Source organism: Miniopterus natalensis, chromosome X, assembly GCF_054644295.1.
Source record: "Miniopterus natalensis isolate mMinNat1 chromosome X, mMinNat1.hap1, whole genome shotgun sequence".
Lineage (NCBI taxonomy): Eukaryota > Metazoa > Chordata > Mammalia > Chiroptera > Miniopteridae > Miniopterus > Miniopterus natalensis.
In genome coordinates this window covers 18649670-18674877 of record NC_142103.1, presented here as the reverse complement: position 1 = coordinate 18674877, position 25208 = coordinate 18649670, and the positions used below count along the sequence as shown (strand labels likewise).

General features: G+C 37.1%; 1 pseudogene; it reads right to left on the bottom strand.

Moving 5' to 3' along the window:
- Nucleotides 1–949: 949 nt before the first annotated feature.
- On the bottom strand, nt 950–2625 carry LOC107529337 (E3 ubiquitin-protein ligase RNF168 pseudogene; annotated as a pseudogene).
- Nucleotides 2626–25208: the final 22583 nt, after the last annotated feature.

The window sequence follows — 25208 nt, the reverse complement described above, 5'->3', positions numbered from 1 at the left end:
GGATAACTAGACATCAACAGAAATACTGTTAAACTGTTGTTTGCTCAAAGTTGTTCATATTAGTGAAACAAAGATTAATAGTTAAATTTCACAAAATGAAATCACTGCCTTCTGATTTAACTTTGAGACATAATATAAGGCAAAACTCAAGTATCATACTTTCTATTTCTGTCCATAAACACAAATAAAAGTCAGTATTAATACAAATAATATAAGCAAATAAACAAATGGTTATTTATGCCTCAGGTTCCACAACATAAGGTATTGTTATATAACTCTCCTATAGTAAATTCCCATTTTTTTCTGGAATAGCAGACTAATAGAAATATAAATTTCCAAAATTTTAGGTAATTTAGTAACTAATTTTTTTGACCCCAGATACTATGGTGTGAATAGTTGTAAAATCAAAATGCTTTCTGTGTCATTTAGCAAAGAAAGGACAAGGAAGAATGCTCTACCAAACTATACCTGCTACTCCATCCTGGACCCAGTTTCTGATCACCAGCTCAATTCCAGTACTGCCAAATTATCAGCCCGCCCCATTCAGCCTTACTCCAACTCTTAACTCCTTTTACATCAAGTCTAGTTTCCTTCTTGCAAATTAATACTAATTTTCCAGAAAACTGATTTTTCTGATTTCATGTCGATTCTAACCCACTTTAAATAAAAGAAAATGGTATAATGCTTAAAATCATTAGAAGACGGTAACTAGATTCCTTTAGTGTTATGCAAGATTCATTTCAAGTGCTCTACAAATACGTCGGAAAGTAGCAAGAAAACTTAGATTTAGAACCTAGATTCCTTAACTAGTTAGCATAGTATAATCTTGCTTTGATTACTATAGGACAAAAAGGTGAGAAAGGCCATAAAACATGCATATTTTGAACAAAAAAAGAAAGCTTCACAACCCAGGTTCACTAGATTAGAAAACACTCCCTTTACCCATGCATTACTTTGTTTATCTCTGAAACATCTGAGTTATTTTCTGTGGTGACTTGTTAAGCTATAAGGAATGAGAACTTTGCAATAATCTCTAGTAGAATTTGGCATCTTTATTCTATTAACATAAACTGAATGTTAAAACTGGATCTTAAAAGAAGGTTGCCAATTTTAATTTTTTGAGCCTCTCCGGGGTTTTGAATGCTTTGTATCAGTTTGTCTTTTGGAGTTGCTCTCTTTGGAATTCTTCTGTCCACTTAGTGATTTGCCTGGAGCTGAGGATGTAGCAGATAACAGATATTCATCTGGGGATTCTTTTATCAGGGTTGGCTTTATTTGTTGTTTATCCACTTCTTTGTGAAGATTTAATGCAGATGATGTATCTTGTTCTTCTTGGTTTTGTCTCTCAAAAACTGAATGTTCCAAATCTAACGCCTTTTGAGGGATGGCAACTTCTATTTCCTCTTGGTCTGAGGAAGCTTTAGGGAACATTCTCCCTCTTTTTGCAGAAGAGCATGGATCAGACAAAGATTCCTGTTTCTTTCTTTTGGAAATATCTTCTTTACTACTCTGTAGGTAAGACTCTTCATTTTCTGTCTCAACTGTGTTATTTCCAGTTATCTGTGTCATATCTGATATAGCGCGCCTGCTTTCTATTTTGCCACAAGGCTTAACTGCAGCTTCTCTAGAGTAGGAAACACTGCCTTCAGGTTCCTCATGAATCATGACACATACCTCCACTTTATCATGCTTGTTTGGTCTCATTTCGACTTTTCCTCCAAGGCACAATTCTGTACCACTGGCAAATAACTGAGGCATAGGTGACTCTATTGAAGACTGTGCACCTTGTTCTTGAATTTCATGATATATTTGAGAAGAATGTGTTGGCATCTCTTCAATTTCTGTGCCTTGCCACATAGGGCTCTTTATTTCACTACTGACAGTTTCCTTAGGCATGGGGTTTTTCTTGCCTTCTTGCACAACTTTTGATAGTGATGCTGGCCCAGGCTGAGATTTAGGTGACAAATACTCCTGAGTATCTCCAGTATCTGTTTGTTGGTTCATTCTTTTTGTTTGCGACCTGGTTGTGACTCGATCAAATGTTCTGGAATACGGGGTAAAAGCCCAACCACTTTCCTCACAGAAATTAATATCAAAGCTTATCTTTCTTGCTAGTTTTTCATCACTTTTCAGTTGCCTTTCTGTTTCTCTTCTCCTTTTTTCTGCCTCCTCTTCCAATAATTTCTGTATGTATTCTTCACTGGCTTTGTTTTCTTCCTCCTCATTGGCTCGTTGCACTGCCTCCATTCTGATTACCTCCTCTTCATATTCTCTTCTCAATTCTCCAGGTTCACTTAACAGATGAACTGGCTGAGGGTCATTATAACTTTCTTCTGATTCCTGGCAAGAGACTCTAAGTTTACATTCTTCTGGATAGTGTCTTTGAATTTTCTCCCACAATTCCATATTGACAAGAGAATTTCTTCGGGTATGGTACCGGGCCCATCCAGAGATCCATAAGCGACAGAAGGGACAGCATAAATTTGACTTTTCTACAATGGATTGGAAGCATGACTTACAGAGCGTGTGATCACAAGGCAGTGTTACAGGCTCGATCAGGATTTCCAAACAGATTTTGCACTGGTATTCGGACAAAGGAGGGATGGCCTCTTCAGGTACAGCCATTTTAATATGCTAATTAGGTATAGTCAACATCAGCACCTAGAAGAGAAAGAGTAGATTTCCAGCTCAACTATGGAGAAACACAATGAACAGTTTTGTGTTTAAATATGCCCAGCAGTGTATCAGAATTCAGAGACTGGGAGCATCAAACACGTCTTGAAGCAAAACGGGCTCTGCAGGCCAGGTAAACAGTACTATCTTGGAAGGCGGTGTATGTGTCCGCGTTTAGCACAAACGTCTGCTAAGAATATAAACGAACCTTTCAGTCAGGAGGCCTTGGCTGCTGCTCCGAGGCTTTACCAGAACGGCTTTGACAAGATGGACGGCTCTCTGGCGTGGGGGGAGGTTCGCGCCAAGTTCTCCTCCCTCTCACCAGCTACGGATGCTCCTTTGGCCTCAGGCAGTCAAGCCAGAGGCAGTCGAAGAGCGCCGCCTCAGGGGTGCCGCCTCTGGGCCGGCATCTCAGGACCAAAGCTCCGCCATCCAGAAGATGGCGCTTCCGACCTGCCCCGGAAGCACTGCTGAAGCAGGGCTTCCTGTTTACTGTTGCTATGACGGCAGCCAGCGCACAATGCCTTCAATCCAGCTCACTCTGAATGGGAAGAAGGACTTCCGGTTTACTGTTGCTATGGTGGCAGCACACAATTCCTTAGACCTGCTTTCCAGCTTCTCGCGAGGTTTCCAGGCGTTGACCCCGCCCCTCCACTCCCTTTGGTCTGCTAAAAAGCTTTTTTTTTTTTTTTTTGTGATAAAACGTAAATGTTTTAAATTTATCTTTTTTTTCTTAATCTTATTTTTGTTTAAAATATTACAGATGTCCCTTTTTCTCCCCAATGACCCGTTCCACCCCGTCCCATCCCCCTCCCCAGTCCCTCTCCCCACCATTGTCCGTGCAAAAAGCTTTTAAGTAGCGCAAAAGTAGCATGTCTGACTCCAAAAAGCTTCTAAAAACCTTATCACTTAAAAAAAAAGTTAGGAAGCATCATCCCAAACCATCTGCTTTCCTGTTACTTTAATCCTTTTTAATAAATGCATTTATATAGCAGCAAGCCTAGTCAGACCAGAGGTGGAGAGGATATGGAAAGCAGAATAAACCATTAATTCGGCAGATAAGACTAAGATGGATTCAAGCAAAAGGAAGGTGCTGAGGGTGGGAGTTCAAATCAGCCGCAGCAACTGTGTTTCAGAAATAAGACTCCAATCTCTAAAATTTTTGGAAGAAGAAAAAAGTAAGAGGAAATAAAGTACCAGGAGGTAAGTCAAGGGAACAATTTATCAGGCCCAGTTATTAGAATTATGGTCTGATTTGAGAGCAGGAGCAGCAAGCAGTAAGGCTAAATCATGAGGTACAAAATTACTGGCCTAAGACTCTTCAGATTACCCGGCCTTGGGAAAGAAATGGACCTAGAATCCAGAGCAGGGATGAATCTCAGCAACATTTAGCATTAGGGAGCAAGGCAAGTTATTATATACTAGGAGAACTAATCTGAACAGAAATTTATCAATACTGAGAAAATTGTGGCTTTCTGATTCTAGAGATTCATGATTATTCATGAGTTCCAGAATAAGAATTGAATCTGGGAAGAGCCAGGGACACAGACTGTCTGCCTCTTATTGATGAGATTTCTACTGATGTATTTTTAAATTTCTCTTTGTTTCCTTACAGATCAACAATAAAGAAAGAGAAAAAATATTTAAGACCTAAACATGCAATATTCCTTTCTTATGCCCATCACATGAAAAAAACTTCTGGTACCAAAATTACCCAAACGAGGCAACCCCTCTCATCCTCTACATTTTTTATCCTCTGTGATAGCCTGTAATGCTTTGCCCATGACTGAAGCAACTGCCCCCTTTCCCAAATATCTTTACTAGGCCCTCTGTACATGGCTCTTGCTCCATATTTAGCAAACTATCTTATACAAACTACTCAGACTACATGTGAGTATTGCATTCATTTTCTTAACTGAATCCCAGTTCTTCCTTGATATCACTTCTCCTCCAGTACTCTAAAGTGCTGTTTATTTTCTTATACATATGCAACTCAATTAACAGGGTTGTGTCCTCTCTAATCTTCATTGCCATTTTCAGTCATTTCACTCTTTCATCTTCTTCTTTTAAACAAAACAAAAACAAAAACAGCAACAACAAATTCCTGTTTTGTTGCTAATTATGCCATTCCATTATACTATCTTCTCCTCCTCCTGGTCCTTGTTACCTACAACCTTACTACCACTCTCATTTTATGAAACACCTTGCCATCCAGCTTATAGTATTTTTTTTTTTAATTATTCTTTTCAGAATCTGTCTTGATTTGGGTGACTCTCCTACCTACATGGACCATCCATTTAATATCAATACCACTCAATTCTTCAACTAACCTCAATAATTTTTTCCTCTACTCCATGTGAGTCAGTCACTTCCATAATTCTGACTTAAACCCTATCATCATTCACAACTGTTATAACAAAAAGAAATCATCAAAGTCTTTCCTTCTCTGACTTCAACCTCTTCTCTTTCCAGCTTGCTTGGTCAACTGTTTCCCCTATGGTCATACTCAGGGTCATGGAGACTTCCAGTCTATTGATCCCTCTACTTTTTTTCTTTCACTCAGATCCTGCCTTGCATCACTTACCTCCTTATACAGCATAGATTTTATAGCCCATCATGTCAATAATATCCAGCCAGTTATTCTCAGTGTAAGTTTACACTTAACGAACTTCAACACGTAAGACTTCAGCATTATTCAATATCCTTACCGTACTCATCTGGTTAAATTACTATTCCAGAACTTCTCTACTATCCTCAAGTCTCTGACTCCTTCTTCCATTCTGTGTTTATATATAAAGAGGGAGAGGATGTCAGAGATTTGAGAATAGAAGATAGAAAGAAACTTTCAGGAATAAATGTTCTCATTTTCTCAACACAAAATCCACACATTTACTTAAATCTTCAAAGAACCTATCTATCACCCTTGTCCCCAGTTAGGACAAAGAATTTATCTTTATTCTATAGGAGTGGACAAAATAGGTTTACAGTTGTGAGTACGCAAAATTCAGTTTATTCCTGTATTATTATTTATTAATTATTGTATTATTTATTTGTATAACTGTAAACCTATTTTTGTCTACCCCATATTTAAGGATAATTTCTCCATATTACTTGTACTCACTGTCTCTGTTTATTTCCCACTCATTCACTTCAATATAACTTTCTGCCCATCCCTCCATAAAAGTAGATTTGATTAATATCATCAGTGTCACTAAATAAAACAGACTTTACAGTTCACATTTTATTTGACCTCTCATCAGCAATGTTCACTGTTAAACTACACATCCCTTCTTAAAACACTCTTTTCCCCTACAGTCTACAACACAATACTTAATTGGTATCTACTTTTCTGAATTTCTGCCCATTTCTTTACTCCATTGCAGGCTCATCCTCTTCTACTCAGCCATTACATGTTACATGTCAGATAATCAATATGTTTATAGACTCCAATGGCTTCTCATTCTATAATCTTTCCCCTGGCTTCAATTAGCACATATAATTAAATAAGTAAAGGAAAAAAGTATGTAACATGTAATGGATAGAGAGGCAGAAAAGTAGTAACAGTTAAGTAATATATATATGTAGTGTTTATATTGTGTTAAGTATTGTGTGTGTGTATATATCTATATAAATATATACATCTCTGACATCTGACCTCTGTGATCCAAAGCAGTACATTCAACTACATATTCTATATCTTTCCTTAGTTTTCTTAAAATTACTTCAGACCAACACTGAACACATATACACATATACTCACACATCTGCCCCACCAAATATAGTTCTCTTCACGATTTCTTATTATCAAAATGCATACTTGACATCACCTCATGCCTACCTCATTGCTAATCTAGCACTAACTCTCATGGATTTTACCTCCCAAATCTGTTACATCCATCCAGTTCTCTTGATCTCCACTACCACCACCTTAATTCGAAGCAGTATCTCTTAACTGAACTATGACAGCTTCCTAACTTTGTCTCATCATATCCACTCTCCCCCCCTTCCTATTTGCTTCTAACTGCTGCCAAAAATGTTAATGCAAATCTTATCCATGGTCTCTCTCTCGATTTAAAATATTTCAGTGTTTTCCCATTGCTCTTAGGTTAAGATTAAAACTCTTCAACATGCTCAACAACCTTCTGTGTAGTCTGGCTTTTATCTACCTTTCAAGGCTTTCTTGCCATGTTCCCTCACAGCACAAGGCCCTTTACACATGCTACCTCTTGTTTTCTGGAACATTTTATTCCATGCCTCTTGAAGTCATCCAGCAGAAATCAGGTCAAATCCCTTTCTGGCACTTTTTCCTTCTTCCTAGCAGTAATCTTAGTTTGTAGTTATTTTTTTTTTGGTATGGTTATTATTGCCTGTATTTTCCTTCTAGAGTTAAGATTTTAAGCTCTATAAGGGCATATTTGTTTTTGTTCAACTTATATTCCTAGGGCCTAGTGAATAATTGTTGAATGAATGAATGAATGGACACTTTCTTAGCACAACAGTGAAATTTACCAAGTAGGTGTTTAGTTTTTTAAGACACTCTTTTCCAATCTTTTTTCTCCACAATGATACAATGTCCTTACTTTCCTTGAACACTTCCTGTTCTCATAACCTTTCTCTTGAATTCTTTTCTGGTTCTAAAATTTTAGTTTTGAAGAAGTGATGTCATAAGCTGATTGAAACTTATGAGTGACAGGCTGGTAAGGCTCAAAAGTTTTCTCCTCCCTACTGAATTTACATTTTAAAAATGGATTAAACCTTAGAATTAAAGCAAAGAAATCCTATCGTAAGATTTTTTTTTTTTTTTTGTCAGCTAAGTGCAAGAGGGCTCTGAAGTAATGCCAGAGGCCTATTAAAGAAACGGTCTTTTCCTTACTCAATTATTGTGAAATTCATTTCATGTTCATGCTATAAATTTAAGTTTATTTTAGATTCTTCTAGAAAATTATTGAAACCATTTTTTACTGAGGTTTAGCCAAATACCTAATTTTATGATATCTCAGAGCTGAGCATGACTTAAGTATTCTTCATTCCACAGAATGTAATACATTACATTTCCTAACTTCCTTGAGTAGTAATTATTGTTGGAGTGGTTATTGTAAAGACAGTGTGTAAATTATGTCAATTTCTGTGTGGATAAAGATAATTGACTTTCATACCTATGTTATTGGTGAGGACAAATGATCATACTGTGCCATTCTCCCTGCTATCCCAAGGAAGAATAGCTTCCCTTGAGAGCCAGCCTGTCACTGATAAGTTTCAATCAGCTTATGACATCCAGTGAAAGACTTAGCACTGGAGCTGATAAATTTGCTCTGGCTTTGGTGACTTATAGGAAGCTGTACATTTTGTTTGCTGAGAAATCAAATCTCTGCATTAATCTAGCAGAAAAAAGAAATCCACAAGTAGCTGAGAATCTGATTGATATGCTGATGCATTAAAATGAGAGGAAATGTAGTGCTGTTTGTCTATGGTCTCCTTCAGTCACCACTGGGTAATAAAAGCAACATACTTTTTAATTACCATTTCTTACTAGAATGTGGAAATATTAGCCTCCAGATACCCATTTAAAAGCTTGAAACCAGATGGTGGAAAATATCCAACTGAATTGAAGTAGATGGGAGAACAATCTGAGTAAAGTGATTTTTAGACATCTGATACATGGAAAGGAAACGTAAAGACTCCAGGAGCAAGGAAGGGAACTCAACTAGTAAAGCCTTTGAAAATGCTAGACATATTTGAGAAAATAATATTAAGTTAATAATGGCTAAGTTCACATCTTATTTCAGGGAATGGCTGAAAATCACAGGCTGTAAGTTCTAGCATCAGATGTGAAATTCCTCCTTTAAGTGGAAGTAATTTTAATACCTTAAATTTCTATGGTGCCTTTCTTTTCAAAGAAGTTTTCCCATACTGAGGCTTGCAAGTACATAGCATTGGTTATTAGCAGAAACTTGCAAAGAGAAAAAATATGTCCCAAGCTATGTTGTCCTTTTTTCTTTCTTCCAGCTCAACTTCACAATCTTTACCACACACCCTCCCACACTTGACCACCATATATCCAAAGAAAAACACAAAATATATGCCACTACATATATTAACACTTCTTTTGGAGTAGAGGAAGAAATCTTTCCCAGAATCAACTCTCTTCTGAGGGACCCCACAATATCCATTTATCTATTGAGTAAAAAAAATTATTGAATGGCCATGATTTACCAGGCACTTAGGAGGCTCTACAGGATAAAAACATGAACAAGATATACAAGATTCTTGCCCTTATAGAGACCCCTACTGGTAGAGGATAAATAAAAGCAAACTAAAGTCATAATACTATGTGAAAAATGACTAGAGAAAATACAAACTGTTATAAGTAGGATTTACATCTGTTGGCCCAACGTAACTACTGATATTACCCTTTTTTATCTTCAAAAGTGTCCTTGTTTAGATGTTAAGTTATATGACCACCCTTACTATAGAGTTTAAGAGGAGATACATCTAACTCAGTCCTGGAAATTCAAGAGCAACCTCCCAGAGGAAACTATGGTTAAAAGCCATAACCTAAAGGGTGAGTAGGTAGAAGGTAATGACAACTGGACAAAAATGAGAGGAATGGTGCTCATGGCAAAGAATAGAAACATGAAAAAGCCCAGAAAGAGGATTTGCTGGTACACTGAACAAAAGCAAGTATGGCTAAAATATTTCAAGAATGGGTGAGAGTGTACAAAATAAGGGAGCAGAGTAGGTAGGAATCAAAGCCACCTTGCTGTGTCCTGAACACACCAAACAAGCTCCAGCCTCAGTACCTTTGCATCCTTCATTTCCCCTATTTAACACATGCCTCCTCCAAAAATCCACATGGCTCTCTTTTTCTTCATTGTAGCCTATGCTCAAATGTCACCTAAGCAGAGCGACCTCCCTTACTCTCCCAATTGAAAAATAACATCTTTCCCCATCATTCTCTATCCACTGATTTGCTTCATTTTTCCTCATAGCACTTATCCCCATGTGCTACATTATTTATCATCTCTCTTCCCCCAGTAGAATGTAAGCTGCATGAGAGAATCTTTATTTGTTCTTTTTTTTTTTTTAAATATATATCTTTATTGATTTCAGAGAGAGGGAAGGAGATGGAGAGAGATATATAGAAACATCAATGATGAGAGAGTCATTGATTGGCTGCAGCCCACAACCCGGGCATGTGCCCTGACTGGGAATCGAAACCCGATCGCCTGGATCCTAGGTCGACGCCCAACTGCTGAGCTATGCCCGGCTGGGCTTTATTTGTTCTTTTCATTTCTATATCCTCAGTACCTAAAATTATTACTGGCATGTTTTGTTTGTTCAATAAATATCTGATAGTCCTGGCTGGTGTTGCTCAGTGGTTAGAGCATTGGCCCACACGCCAAAGGGTCTCAGGTTTGATTCTGGTCAAGAGCCTGTACCTGGGTTTCAGGATCAATCCCCAGCCTGGTCAGGGCACTTGTGGGAGGCAACCAATCAACTTATCTCTCTCACATCGATGTTTCTCTCTCTCTCTCTCCCCCTCCCTTCCACTCTCTCTAAAAATCAATGGAAAAAATATCCTTGGGTGAGGATTAAATAAATATCTGATAAATGAAGAAAAGAAAAGCACTAAGAAAAGTGCCTGGCAGATAATAAGAGCTCAAAGAAAATGTTAGTTATTTTTTTAAAAAAAAATCTTTATTGATTTCAGAGAGAGGAAGGGAGAGGGAGAGAGAGAGATAGAAACCTCAATGATGAGAGAGTCATTGATAAGCTGCCTCCTGCATTCTCCGGACTGCGGATCAAGCCCGCAACCTGGGCATGTGCCCTGACTGGGAATCGAACCACCATCTCCTGGATCCTAGGTGGACACTCAACCGCTGAGCCACTGGGCAATGTTAACTATTTTTATTATGAAGTATTGACATAAGAAGATAAAATAAAACTTGAGTACTTGAATATTACAGTATCACTGACAGGAAACTTGGGTTTGAGTCTCTGCTGGAAACCTCCCATAAAAGGAAGGACTTCACTACTTCCTAGGGTAGACTATACCAAGATTAGATCAAAGGTCCATTTATTCCAAGATTTTCTCTTAGGATGAGCTGAAATCTTCCTTACTACCTTCTTCCATCTCTTCAAAACTTATTGAAAAACACAAAGCAAATGCTTTCTGGACAGTTAAAGTCTGCTATTATGTTTCTTTACTTTTAATCAGAACAAAAAGACTCAATTCCTTGAACTGTATTTCCTGAATTTCTGTTAGTCTTTTAAAATATTCAGTCATATGATCTAACCCATAGGCTTCATTGGTTCCTGGGTATCATTATTAATGCAATTTATAATTCTGTAAGCATTTTATTTATTTTTTTAAATTTATTTTTATTGTTAAGAGTATTGCAGATGTTCTCCCCTTTTCCCTCCATTGCCCCCCTCCACCCAGTTCCCATCCTACCCCAGGCTTTCACCACCCTATTGTCTTTAAACATTTTATTTTATTTATTATTATTTTTAAAATATATGTTTATTGATTTCAGAGAGAGGAAAGGAAAGGGAGAAAGAGAGATAGAAACATCAGTGATGGGAGAGTCATTGAGCCCACAACCCGGGCATGTGCCCTGACCGGAAATTGAACACCGATCACCTGGATCCTAGGTCGATGCTCAACTGCTGAGCCATGCCTGGCCAGGCTGTAAGCATTTTAATAATTGCATTTACTGAAGCAGTTATGTAATTAATTGTACATGAACATTGGTTCATTTTTTAAAGTATTTTTGCTAAAACACATATGCTTTACTGATTAAAATAGTTAATTTAGTTAGTTAATACAGAATTCTATTTTTTATACTTGAAACAAGAGAAAAGCTAATCTCTTAATCAAATGCCTCCCCCTAAATTTAATATAGTAAATCCTTGGTGTTTGAGGATTTAAAATTCAAAGTTTCAACTATCCACAGAAGACCCAAATATTAATTGCATGTAACAATCTGTAATTTTGTTGAGGCATGCATTTTCCTGAGGCATGAACTGAACAGCCTGCAATGTTACCATGTGACAGTGCGTCTCTTAGGTTATGAGTGAGCCAAGCTAACTCCCTAGCTTATATATCTTAACATGGCTTTGTTATTCTCTGCTCGAACTTGCATATATATTTTTGGGGGCTGAAATGTATGTTACAGTAATATTAAGGGATACCCAGAGATTTAGTAGTTTTGTTCTAGTGACTATTGCAGGTCTAATATACACTTCTTAAACTGATGGTCATGATACTCTACTGCCACCTGGTGACACCATGTTGTCCACTCAGCATAAATTTATGATCCAATCACTTCCATCCCACTGTATGTAGGATTCCCTTGCCAGTTTGGATGAGCTCTTGATCAATATCTATGTTCTATATAATCTCAAATTAGAGTAAGGCGACCAGATTTTATATGAATGGTTATAAGTTGGAAAAAATCAGAGGATACTGCTACTGCTGAACCAGAGTAAGAAAATAAAAAAGATAAAAATTTTTAAGAGCAAATTTGATTGATTAAGCCATGACTGAATGATTTTGAGAACATAAGATTTTTCCATTTGAAATTATTATGACATTTAATTACTCTCTGTATCTGGTTAAAACTAAAGTTTGAGCATAATGCTTTAGAGAAACTGTTCTATATTTTTAGAATCCATTTATCTTTTCAAAATTTGTCTTTTCTTAACTTTTTATTTTTAAATAATTATAGATTCATAGGAAGTTGCAAAGATAGTAAGAGAGGTCCCAGGTACACTTCACCCAGTCCCACAGTGATTACCTCTTAGGTAATCATATTATAATATCACAACCAGAAATGACATTGTATCACATAATTTTATCACATGTAATCACCACCGGAGTCTTGGCATAAAACTAACTACCCCACCACCACAAAGATCCGTTGTGTTACATATGCCTTTATAGTTTCACACTCCCTACCACCCCACCCACCACCATAGTTAACCCTAGCAACTAGTAGTCTGTTCTCCATCTCTATAATTTTGTCATTTCAAGAATATTATGTAAATGGAATCATACAGAATATGACATTTTGAGATTACCTTTTTTACACTCAGCATAATGTATTTGAGATCCATCCAAGTTGTTATATGTTATAAATAGCTTATTCCTTTTTATTGCTGAGTAGAATTTCATGATATGAATGTACCAGTTTGTGCAACCATTCACCCAGTATAGGACATTTTGTTTGTTTCCAGTTTGGGGGATATTACCAGTAAATCTTCTATGAAAATTTGCATACAATTTTTTTTTTGTGTCTAAGGGTGCTCAGAGACAGGGTGCATCTGTCTCTCCTTTGTCATTCCATGATAGTTTTACACAAAGAAAAGGGTAAAAAAGTCATAGCATCCACTAGTAACTTTGTTAAAAGGAAAATCCCAAATCAAAGTCCCAATTAAAGACTTTAGTTGTAGAAAATAATTTGTAAAAGGTAGGCTACCACTACTGTCACTACCATCTTACATGATATGTACAAGTGCATGTATTGGGGCCTTATAATTAGTGGTTTTTTAAATGTCTTAGATAAAAACATCAACTAGCAAGTGTTAGCAACTGTTAACCAACCATTCTATGTCTTGATATATTCTGCACTAGAGAAATCTGTCCAATGATTCTATGTTGACTGAATCCAACAGGGATTAAAGGTCATGTGTTAAGAGAATATGTGTGAGAGGAAGATTTAGTGGGCAAAAAATAATAAACATTTTAAAATATGAGGTTATTGAATGTCAGTGGGTTTACAAATTGGCCAATATAAAACTAGCTCCTATTTCTAACATAAAGAATGAAATAACAAAAGAGAGTGATGTTTTTGGCTGGAGACTTTCTAATCACCTCAGGAACATCTGTTGAGGACTACTCTGGGATTCCCCCTCCCATGTGAATAAATGTGAAGTTCTCACAATAGACCAGCCATTTACGATAGGCTCAAAAACAGTTCATTACATCGCGTTCAATGTTTCTCCACCAAGGTATCAATAGGTAGATTAAAGCCCCATTTTCAAAAAGGCTCTTACAGTTTGGTGGTTGCCAGAGGTGGGGATTGGGGTGAGCAAAATGGGTGAAGGTGGTCAAAAAGTAGAAACTTCTAGTTATAAGATAAACAAGTTCTGGAGTGTAATGTACAGCATGGCAACTGTAGCTAACAATACTATATTGTATATTTGAAAGTTGCTAAAAGAATAAATCTTAAAAGTTCTTATCACAAGAGAAAAACAATTGTAACTATGTGAGGGGATAGGTGTTAACTTATTGTGCTAATCAATTTGCAATACATACATATATCATTATGTTGTACACCTAAAACTAATACAATGTTATATATCAATTATATCTCAATAAAACTGGAAAAAACACACACAAAGTCTCTTGTCTCAGAAGTCACAATTTTTATCTCTATATTCAGCTATAGATAGGTCAAATAAGTTTAAACATCATTTGAGCATATCTCATAGTTTTTCCTTATGGGAAATGAGGTTTGTAAAACCTCTTTCTTATTTACAGAGTTTATTGTGAAAGTACATTGAAGAATGGGAGAGACATGTTTTCAGTTCTTTGTTAAAAATATCCAATATAAATTCAGAACACTGATATTTTTGGTACAATTATTATAAAACTGGACAGGTTGTTCAGTTCAGGAGGTGAGAAAAAACACTTCCCCCAAAATGTGGTGACAAATAATTTTGGGTCGAGTCCTAAACTTATTAAACTGTCAGTGCTGAATTATCAGTAAATCAAGAAGAATGTTAATGAGCATCTGTGCTTCAGCTTTCACTGCCATTTGGCAAACAGTAGCACAAAAAGAAAATGGTAATTAGCAATAAAGGTGAGTTTATTGGTTGTGCAATTGACAGAGGCTGTATGTCTCTTCTGCACAGTATAAAGTCTTTTATAAAACTGCTAGACAATAGATGCAAAACCTATTTTCTTTTCCTTTAGGCTAGAGCTTCATGACCTTGAAGTGCCACTAGAGGAAAATCAATTAATATGGGAATGAGAATTTATTCTTTTCATTGAAAAACAAGACAAAGAGATGTAACAAAGTGAATAAAATTTAGGTAACCCTCAATCTCTACTTCCTCCAAAGACCTTCTCTAAAGCCTGCTTTCCCACCTCAATTCATCCTCCTTACTGCCTCCTGTGATCTTTCTAAGGGAAAATTGATCATAACATTCTCCTGCTGAAAACCTTCCAGTGAGTTCTCTAGATAGGATGCAAGTTCCCTAGTCTCTTATGTAAGTAACCTTGTGACCCTCCCTCTGCCTACTCTCTAGCCTCTTCTCAGACCACTCACTATCCCTCATTCTCTCATAATCTATACTCTGATAAAGGAAGTGTTTGTGAGGAGAGGGAAACAGGAATGTTTATATACTTCTAGAGAAAATGTACATTGGCACAGTCAGGTTTGAGAACAATGTGACAAGCTCTATAAAAGTAGAAAATGTTCACATTCTACAATCCTATGAAAATCCCATTTCACTTCCTGGGTATGCCATTAAAAACATGCATCTTGAAGTGTACTGGTATCTTCATTGCAATGTTGCTTACAAAAGTGATAAGTAGTATGAAAAGAACAAAAAACCCCCACATAAATAAAAGAATGAATAAATAAATTCTGGTCTACTTACATAATGGAATCATATATAAAAAGTAACAAGTAAAAAGATAGTAGTATATGACATGGAAAAATGTCAAAACCTAATGTTGAATTTAAAAATATTTTACCAAATGATAAATACAACACAACGTAATTTATGCAAATATTTTAAATGAATAAAAAGTTACATATGGTCTATGGGCATGTACATTTGTGCCTATACACAAAAGGAAGGCTACACAACAACTTCAGGAGAGAGGTTACTTCTCCATAGAGAGGTGAGAGAAGGGTGGGGTAGGAGAGGATTACAAAGGGGTTTTACTTTCAAATGAAATATTTTATTTCATATCTATCTGTGATTTTATGATTTATAATAAGAAGTATTTTTTGGTTTTTGTCCTGTTGCTAACACAGAGCTCCTAAAATCCTTAGAATTTTCTAAGTGGTGAGAGTCATAAAGGTGTATTTTGTTATGTTAATGAGGTGACCTTTGGAAAGCACTTCAGGATGGGTGCTGGTAGCCAGTGGAACTTTCTTTCTTTTTTTTTTTTGAGGCTTAGCATATACTTTCTTTTAATGTGGTAAAATGTACATAACATAAATTTACCATTTTAACCATGTTTAAGAGTGCAGTTCAGTGGCATGAAATACATTTACATTGTTGTGCAAGCCTTCATAACTGTCCATCTCCAGAATCTTTTTAATTTTGCAAAACTGAAACTCCGTGCCCATTAAACAATAACTCCTCATCTCTGCCAGTGGAACTTTCAATCCCACTCCCTTGACATCCAAAAGGAGGGGGCTGGAGATTGAGTTCAATTGCCAGTGGCCAGTGATTTAATCAATTATGTCTATGTAATGAAGTCTCCATAAAAACCCAAAAGGACGGGGTTCAGAGAGTTTCCAGGTTGGTGAACACTTGGAGATTTGGAAAGAGTGGAGCCCTTGGAGAGGGCATGGAAGTTCCAAGTCCCTTTCTACATACCTTGACTTATGCATCTCTTCCATCTGCCTGTTAAACCAATAATCTAGTAAATAAAATATTTCTCTGGTTCTGTGAGCTGCTTTGGCAAATTAATCGAACCCAAAGAGGTTCTTTAGCCAATATATAGCCAGTAAATCAGAGGCACAGGTGACAACCTGCACTTAAGATTGGGATCTGAAGAGGGGCTGGGGTGGGGGAGCAGTCTTGTAGGACTAAGCCCTTAACCTATGGGATATGATACTATATTCAGGTAGATAGTATCAGAATTGAGTTGAATTATAGGACATACAGCTGGTGTCTGTGAATTGCTTGCTTCCCCACACCAATAAGCGGGAATTGGAACTAGAATAAAAACTATCTATCTTTATGAAAATATGCAAAATGCTAAAATTTATTATATCTAGGAGGTGAACACATGGGTGGGCAATCTATTGCTTTTTGTAGTTTAGTTTATTTGAAAGACTTTCATTAAAAAACCATCACTTAATATGAAAATTTTTGGTTACAAAGTGAAAAACACAGAAATAAATGCCAAGCCATGCAATGGGTGAAACAGGATGGAGTGGGAGTGGGGGGTATTGTGTTGACTTTCTCCTCAGTCATCTACCTTTTCTCTTCTTCCTTTTTTATGGTTATGGTGCATAAAATAAATTATGCCTTTTCATGGGGTTTTTTACAGTGGGATTTTTTTGAATGATGGGGTATTTCTTTAATCTACAGCTATGAGATCTGAAGCTAAACAGGATGTAGACTTATATTGCTAGGTGAGGGGGTGCTGTAGTCTACTCTGTTGATGAACATGGCTATTGGGTAGTATAATTACCACTTGTGTTTATTTTCCATAAAGACCTTTCTGAGCTCAGTTCCTTTACACTGTGATGGACTGTGAGTTGGTACAAGTACTGTGAAAAAACACTCAACATTAAAAGTATATGACCCAGGAATTATACTTCTATTATAGATTCTGAAAAAACTATTAGAAATGTGTACCAAGAAACATATTCATAGGAGCTGCTGTAATAGCTAAAAAGCAATCAATCAATCAATCAATCAATCAATCAATCAGAAAAGCAAACAGAAATGTCACAAACTCCAAACATTAGAGAATAAATTAATAGTGGCGGTCACACAGTGGAATTCTATAAAGCAGAGAAAATGAAGGAACCAAAACAACAGGTCATTAAAGAATACATACAAGATGGTTCTGTTTATATAAAACAAAAGACATGAAAAAATTAAAGTATATATTTTTAAGAGAGACATGTATATGTAGAAAAACTATGAAAGAAAGTATTGGAATGATGAATATATAATTCAGGATGTTAGTTTCCTTTGTTGTTTAATTGTTTAGGATTGATGATGGGTATATATAGGTTTCTTTTTTCTTTTTCTTTTTCTTCTTTTTTGTGACATTAAATAATTTATTTTTCAATTAGAGTTGACATAGAGTATTATGTTAGTTTCAGGTATACAACCCAGTGATTAGACAGTATATAACTTACTAAGTAAGTGATCACCCTAATAAATCTAGTACCCATCTGACACCATACACAGTTATTGCAATATTATTGACTATATTCACTATGCTGTACTTTACATCTCCATGGCTATTCTGTAACTACCAATTTGAACAATTCTTAATCCCATCACCTTTTCCACTCACCACAGCAACCCTCCTCCCATCTGGCAACTGGCAAAATGTTCTCTGTATCTACAAATCTGTTTCTTTTCTGTTTGTTTGTTTATTTTGTTTTTTAGATTCCACATATAAGTGAAATCATATGACATTTGCCTTCCTCTGCCTGACTTATTCCACTCAGCGTAATACCCTCTAGGACCAACCATGATATTGCAGATGGTAAGATTTCTTTCTTTTTTTTTTTTTTTTATGGCTGAGTCATATTCCATTGTATATATGCACCATTTTTTCTTTACCTATTCATCTATTGATGGACACTTAGTTTGGCTATTGTAAATAATGCTCTAATGAACATATGAAAGTATATGTCTTTAGATTTATGTTTTGGATTTCTTCAGATAAATACCCAGAAGTGGAATTGCTAAATCCTTCTTTGTCTCTTGGGATATAGCTTTTGTTTTAAAGTTTATTTTGTCTCGTATTTTTTTGTTTGTTTGTTTCTATTTTCATTGAATTTTATTTTCCATCCCTTTACTTTTAGTCTGTGTGTATCTTTTAATCTGAAATGAATCTCTTGTAGACAGCATATGTAAGGGTCTTGTTTTGTCATCCATTCAGTTCCCCTATCTCTTTTGATTAGAGCATTTAATCCATTTGCATTTAAAATAATCATTGATAGATATGTATTTATTTCCATTTTATTATTTATAGTTTTGATTATTTTTTCTTCTTCTTAAAGAACCTTTAACATTTCTTGTGATACTGCTTTTTCTTGTCTGGGAAGATCTTTATCTGTCCTTTGATCCTAAATGATAGCTTTGCTGGGTAGAGTAATCTTGGTTGCAGGTCCTTGCTTTTCATCACTTTCAATATTTCTTGCCACTCCTTTCTGGCCTGCAAAGTTTCTGTTGAGAAATCAGCTGACAGTCTTATGGGAGCTCCCTTGTAGGTAACTAATTGCTTTTCTCTTGCTGCTTTTAAGATTCCCTCTTTGTCTTTAATCTTTTGCATTTTAATACTGATGTGTCTTGCTGTGGGACTCTTTGGCTTTATCTTGACTGGGACTCTGTGCTTCCTGGACTTGTATGTCTATTTCCTTCACAAGATTAGGGAAGTTTTCTGTCATTATTTTTTCAAATAGGTTTTCAATTCCTTGCTCTCTCTCTCTCCTCCTTCCAGCACCCCCATGATGTTGGTAAGTCTGATGTTGTCCCAGAGGCTCCTTATACTATCTTCATTTGGGGGGTGGTGGTGGTTCTTTTTTCTTTTTACTGTTCTGATTAGGTATTTTCTGCTTCCTTATTTTCCAAATCTCTGATTTGATCCTCTGCTTTACCTATTCCACTATTGATTCCCTGTAATGTATTCTTTTTTTTTTTTTTTAATGTATTCATTTCGCTTAATGTATTCTTCATTTCTGATTGGTTCTTTTTTATGTTTTCTATCTCCATTTTTATGTTTCCTATCTCTTTGTTGAAGTTCTCACTAAGTTTCTCTACTCTTCCCCTAAGTCTGTAGAGCATCCTTATAGCCGGCGTTTTGAACTCTGCATCAGGTAAATTGCTCATATCCACCTTATTAGTTCTTTTTCTGGAGTTTTGTTCTGTTCTTTCTTGGGATATGTTTCTTTGTCTCCTCATTTTGCCTGCTTCTCTGTGTTTGTTTCTATATATTAGGTAGAGCTGCTACGTCTCCAGGCTTGGCACAGTGTCCTTATGTTGTAGGTGTCCTGTAAGGTCCACTGGCACAGTCTCCCCCATAACTGTAGCTGGGCTCTCCAGGCACTCCCCCCTTGTATGCTGTGTACACCCTACTGTTGTAATTGAGCCTTCATTGCTGTTGGCACCTCAATGGGAGAGATATACTCCCAGACCACTTGGCTATGAGAACTGACTGCGACTATCATGGAGGAGCCAACCCCATGGAGCAGGACTTATTTCAGCTGGGCTCTGGTGCCTTTTGAGTCTGCTTCTTGAGTTTGTCACTTGTGGAGGTGCTTGGGTGGTGCTTCAATGTGATCTGACTCTGTCCACTGTTTTCTCTAGCTCTGGGCCCTCTAGGGAAGTGCAGACAAAGGTAAGCCACCACCTATGTTCTGCCTGGGACCTACCAACATGATTTACAAAGCGATCTACAGATGGCTGCTACTTGTGTTGGGCTTGGAGGTTCCCAGAAGTGGCCAAATTGTGAACCAAGGCTGTCTGCCACTATTGTAGGTCCTGGGGCCACTTAGCAAGAGGCATGAGGCACACCCTGATCAGATTCTGCTTGTTTGAGACATTTTGGGAAAGTCCAAATCAGAAGCCATAATAGGCCATTGGTATGAAAAAACCACTGGAAATGGCTTGGGTGGACCAGCAAGTTGGTTGGAGTGGGGTCTCAGGGAATCACCAGAGCAGGGCATACAGTGTTAGCCAGGTTGATGGAGACTCAAAAGTGGTGTCTACCTGCTCACTGTGTGTGTGTGGGTGGGGGGGGGGTGTGGCTCAGCAAAGGAACAATGGCCTCCACCAGTACTTCTGCTTGGAAAAAAAGTAGCTCTCTATCCCTTGCCCTGATGCTAGATACTTTAGTTCCTCCTTGTATGTCCCTGATGCCTTTTGAGCTGCTGCCCTAGCACTGGAACTCAGAGAAAGTGATTCCAAGTAAGTTCATGCAGGATCCCTTTAAGAGGAAACCTGGGACTCCAGGAGCCCTCCATCCCACTGAGCAACATTCCCTGCTGGTTTTTACAACCAGAAGTTATGGGGACTTCTCTTCCTGACACTGGATCCCTGGGCTTGGGGGCCTGGTGTGAGGCTGGGAGTCCTTGCTCCTCAGGGGAGACCTCTGCAGCTGAGTTATCTTTCCTAATTTTAATCTGCCACATGTGGGTGTGGGAGCAGCCGGTTCAGCATCTCCACCCCTCCTACCAATCTCAATGTGGCTTCATTATATCCTTAGTTGTTGAACTAATGTTCAGCTAGATTTCAGAAAGTTCTGAATGATGGCCGTTCTGTAGTTTAGTTGTAATTCTGATGTGGTTGGGGGGGCAATTTGAGTATTACATTTATCTACATCACCACCTTGACCAGAACCTTCTTTTATATTTTTATTATTTTAAATATATGCATATATATGTTTTATTTTATAATGAAAATAAGATAATTTTAATTTAAAAGACAATTCTAGATATAACGTACCAGGAAAATCTCTTCTCAGTAAAGACTGGACATCCAGGGGCCAAGTCATGGAATTGGAGTTATATACTGGCAATCTCCTTTTACCTGTGGACCTTTGAAAGTCTGCTTAAGTATTTTGTCAGAGTGATGAAAGATGCTGAGCCATTGTACTGTGATTTGTGAAGTATCTAGACAGAACCCCCACCCATAATTACTTCATCATCTGATGGATGAAATTTTCCTACTAAATATGCATCTGTCTTTTTTTAAAAATATGTTTTTATTGACTTTTTAGAGAGAAAAGAAGGGAGAGGAATAGAGAGATAGAAACATCAATGAGAAAGAAACATCGATCAGCTGCCTCCTGCACACTCCCTACAGGGGATCGAGCACAAAACCCAGGCATGTGTCCTGACTGGAAATTGAACCGGCAATCTCTTGGTTCATGGATTGCCACTCAAAGACTGAGCCACACCAGTTAGGCTGCATCTGCCTTTTGAGGATTTTCTTATCCCTTCAGTTTTTTTCAAAATGCACACATGCCTAAAAGAAGTGTCACAATAAGGCTCATAATTGAGTATGAATGGAGCTATCATTTGTTTACCTGGGAGAGAAGAAATATGAGCAGGCTGAGGATATCAGGTGTCTGAGTAGGGAGCAAGATAAGAAGAAATGGGGTTCAGAATGAGAAGTGGAAGCATCTCACCAAGAAACTTTGTGGACTTCACCATTTTTCCTGTACTTGGTAAAATGAGAATTGGGAGAATACTTCAAAGCTTATCCACTGAACTGAGTATTTATTAGCCTTCCGGTCTTAGGGTAAGAAATAGGATTTAGAAGGGCTCCTTTGTGGTATGTACACAGTTCAGCCATAAACAGTGAGGTGCTGGCCTAATCTGGGAAAGTGATCCAGGGTCAATGTCTAAAGGAAACGGGTTAGATAGAATGCCCAATGAGTTGGGGTCAGGGTAGAGAGTAAAAACTATAGGGTCAGTGAAGGGTAGAAAGCTCAAGTTGCAGAAAACAAGCAGCAGTTGTGGACCCTAGGAAATGATGGCAACAACAAATATTAGAAATGTGTATGTTTTTTAGTATTCAGAAGCCACAAGTACCTAAGGGTTAGCAGTCATGCAATATGCCTTCCTATATCTATTTTTGCTAGTTGCAGCATACACACATGAGCATACAGATGAAAATCTGGCTTTATTTATTCAATGGTAAAGTTGACTCAAGAACTTCAGACAGAAGACCAAGGACTCAGCTATGTCTGAGGAAGGCAAGGCTGGAGCAAGTATTTTCAGTTCTGGCATGAAAGTTAGGATGAAAATCATTCCCAATCTAAGGGCCAAATTTGACAAAAATCTTCAGTTGTTTTAATTGTCATGCAGCTGGGTTAAAATGACGTACTGGTTATGATGCCATTAGCCTTTCAACTAAATATGTACATTCATAATTGCGTGACAAAGATATAAAATCATGAAAACACACTACTGAAATATTAAATCTGATGCATTCAAATTTTAAAATGCAGTTCCTGGCACACAGTAGGTGCTCAATAAATGTTTGTTGAGTAGAATTGAAATCAGGAGATTAGAAGAGATTGTTTGGCTTTCCAATAGTACATTAAATTGAGTACATCATTTCTCAAGCTGAAAGGATGCTAATTGAAGGGAAATGGGTTTATTTGATTGTCTCACATACATAATGACATGAAGTAGTAGAAAGTTATTCAGGTTATTCATCCCAAATTTTGCTTGACATAGACAGGTGATTAGGCTTTTGTTATAAATCTGCATCATTCAGAGAGCTCCCTCCGCATGCCCCTTCTCTTCATATATTAAAAAGCAAAGTGCTGGATTTGTGAACATAGTATGCCATCTATTTGGCAACACCTCCTCCAAGGAGGTAAGTATAATGTTATTGCAAAAGACTCAGGATGGAGATATAACAAGCTAAGTGGCTTCTTGATGTTCCAGGACCTGCCTTCTTGTCTCTTTCTGATTTAGCCAATGAGACCGTAGAGGTTCTTTAAAAATAAACAACAACAAAAAACCTGCATTCTTCCTAGCCACAGTTTTGTATTCTGGTGGTCCAGAAGCTAACTTTTATTAGACTAAAGCCTTGGCCTTAGAAAATGTTACTTCTAGAGTGATAAATTGTCATGTCTCAAACCAAGTAGATTATTTGAGAGTGGAAAGATAACCAGGTGCAACGTCTTAGAGCTATCTGGGATCAAGTGACCACTTCAGTCTCTCAGAGGACATTTCCCCTAAGATGCTTGAAGGATTACGTGGAAATGACTGAATGCCAAAAATAATCAAATGCCTCTGACAAGAAGCTTTCCATACAAAACTGTTGTCTGTTTTGATCTGAAATCATGTAGCTTTCTTCTGTCTTCTTATGAAGATCAGTTTTGTGCTTTCATAGAAGTTGATCAGTATTAGGTAGAGTCTTAGTAACTTTACCTGGGTAGGTAGAATCCTTATGTATGGATACATAAGCAAACACATTCACACACATCAGAGCTTTCACAATCAAGTAGTGTGACATAAACAAAACTCTTCACTGTGATGGAAAAACAAACAAAATATGGACACTTGCATTTCATTTTTTTATTAAAGACTATTTTTAGAACAGTTTTACGTTCATAGCAAAATTAAGAGGAAAGTATAGATATTTTCCATATATCCCCTACCCCCATGCATGCATAGTCTCCCTTATTATCAACATTTCTCACCAGAGTGGTACATTTGTTACACTTGAAAAACCTACAATGACATATCAGAGTCACCCAAAGTCCACAGTTTACAATAGGGCTCGCTCTTGGTGTTGTACATTGTAATTCATTTACTACTCCACAAATATTTATGGAATACACACTATACTAAACAAGTTTATAGTATTAAAAATTCTCTGCCTTTAAAAAACTGATACTTTGGAGGGGGAATATACATTTGCTAAATGCTATATTTATAAAATATAAAAACCTGGAAGATTTTGGGAAAGTTTATAGAAGTGATGACATATGACCTGTATTTTGTGGGTATGGACGAGAGAGTTTGCTAATAATGAAAGAGGTAGAAGTGTATTATAGGCTGAGAATAAGTAGGACAGGCAAAAGCATGGGCTTACACAAGGGTATGAAGTCTTCAGAGAATGGCGAGACATTTGCTGCATCTGGGACATATGATATATGAATAGGTTAGGCTGGAGAGTTTGGTAGGGAAAAGATTATATAGAGCCTTGGATGTGTATCTAAGAAGTTAGACTTTATCCAGTAGGTTGTGTGGAACAAAAAGAGGTTTAGAAGCTTGGTTTTAATGGTAGAAGGCTTTCCCTCTACTGTGTGACCTTGGTTTCATTGCCTCGGAAGCCTCAGATGAAGCAGTATTTGGAATGCATTGGCAACTTAGGTACTGTGAAAGTCCTTTGCAGACTTCAAAGTCTAAACCCTGAGACATAGCAAACTTCTAATTTGTAATAATTATATTTCTAGATTTATTGCTACACATGATAGCCAGAGATCATAAGATTAATGTTTTGCTGCTTTGTCTTTCTATTTCTAATATCCTCAAAGATCATTTTGTATTACTCCACTTCCTATGTCTTAGCAGTAGGGGAATATTAGAAGTATGTGGGGATATAGACATCCAAACAACTGTAGTGGGGGAATGGGAAAACTTTTAAGTATGAACCTTTAGTGCTTGCTTTCATATCTGATATCCCTGGCTCTACCAGACATGATTAGATTTATATTATAGGAAGATAACTTTTGGCAATGTGATAACGTATTGAAGGGGGAGTGATTGGTGACAAAGAGACTAGTGAAAAGGTTGCTACCACAATTCAGACAAGAGTTGAGAATAGTCTGTATTAAGAGTAATAGATAAGTGAGGGTGCTAGCTATCTCTGTGGTAGAATCAAAAGAACTGCAAGACCAATCAGATGAAAGAAGGGATAAGATGGAGGAGAAGGAGGAGTTTAAGATGATCACTATGTTTCTGGATTGGAGAAATAAGTAGCATTATGAGTTGAGAACATGGAAAGCAAAAAGCTTATGTGCAGGAAAGAGGATGTGTCTAGTTTCAGACACTGGGTTCAAAGTGCTTGTA